Here is a 1,204-nt window from a genome sequence, read left to right as displayed (position 1 = left end):
TTCAGTCCGTCAGCGATTCCGCTGGTGGGATCCTCAACAGCTCTCCCATCAGCAGTCATAGATGGCCTAGGCATCACTGAAGGGGCGTACTAGCGAAAATGAGGAGTGAGGTAGTCTCCCGTTGCTTTCCTCACCGAGCCAGAAGTTGCTATTACATATCAGTCTGCCAAGCCCACTGAAATGCATGCACCAACTGACCCTATGAGCAATATTTTCACACCATTCATAGCAGGGACTGGCTGCAGAAGGAATAGCATTACTAGTATCACTCATACCTCAGACACTTTCATATTGTCAAAGCCAAGTATAAGACAGAGACAGATCAATGAAAGTAACAAAATTGCTCTAGCCCATACCAGAAGACATAGTGCACTGTAAACACTAGGTCCCGCCAGCAAAGGCACTAAAAGGGAATTGAGCCAACGGCACGTGGTGTTCCCAAGCGGTCACCCATCCAAGTACTGACCACGCCCAATGTTGCTTAACTGCGGTGATCGGACGAGAACCGGTGTATTCAACATGGTATGGCCGTTGGCTTAGCCTTAATGCGAAATAAAAATATAGAAATTTGTGTATTGTTCTCGTCAGTTATGAAATGACCAAAACACGTTATTTATTTTGTGAGCAAGATTGTATTAAATAGCATAGCACTTAACGTTACCCTAGAAACGCGACGGGGAATTCACCAAACGTTTTTCTAAAATGAAGACTGGGTTGGGAAATTTTCATTGTAATGGCAGTCCCCAGGCCCCCTTGCCTACCATCAGTCACAATCAGGCTAGGGAGTTTTCATTATAATGGCAGACACTCGCTCTCCACCTGCATTTTTACATTTTTACATACTCAGAAAGACTGTCTTAGTAGTTTTCCTAACTGAAATGTACATAGATCATTACAATGACGTCAGTAGGAATGGCGCGATTAAAAGCAATGCTTTCATATGAAATACTCGGTCAAATGAAAAATCACACATTTTCTCATTAACGAACAGTACTATGCTGCCGATCTAACAGACCAAAGTTCCAGGGCTGGAATTATCAAGCCGCAGACAGCCGTGATCCGTGAACATTCCTCGTCTTAATTCGGCCGGGTGGTGGTGTCGAATAGCGGAGACTCCCAGGGCAAAAACTGTGCCCTTTCACTAATATGTTTCCTAGGAGTACCCGATGAATCTGAAAATCTCAGTTCACTACACAGGCGGCGG

General features: G+C 44.7%; 1 non-coding gene across 1 annotated transcript; it reads right to left on the bottom strand.

Moving 5' to 3' along the window:
* Positions 1-417: 417 nt before the first annotated feature.
* LOC137500730 (5S ribosomal RNA) lies at positions 418-536 on the bottom strand. The gene has a single exon (XR_011018231.1). It is a non-coding gene; the product is annotated as a 5S ribosomal RNA (ribosomal RNA).
* Between the last annotated feature and the right edge of the window lie 668 nt (positions 537-1,204).

The sequence above is a fragment of the Anabrus simplex genome, chromosome 4, assembly GCF_040414725.1.
Source record: "Anabrus simplex isolate iqAnaSimp1 chromosome 4, ASM4041472v1, whole genome shotgun sequence".
NCBI classification, from domain to species: Eukaryota; Metazoa; Arthropoda; class Insecta; order Orthoptera; family Tettigoniidae; genus Anabrus; species Anabrus simplex.
The sequence above is the reverse complement of the archived record's forward strand: the minus strand, read 5'-3'. Positions and strand labels throughout refer to the sequence as shown.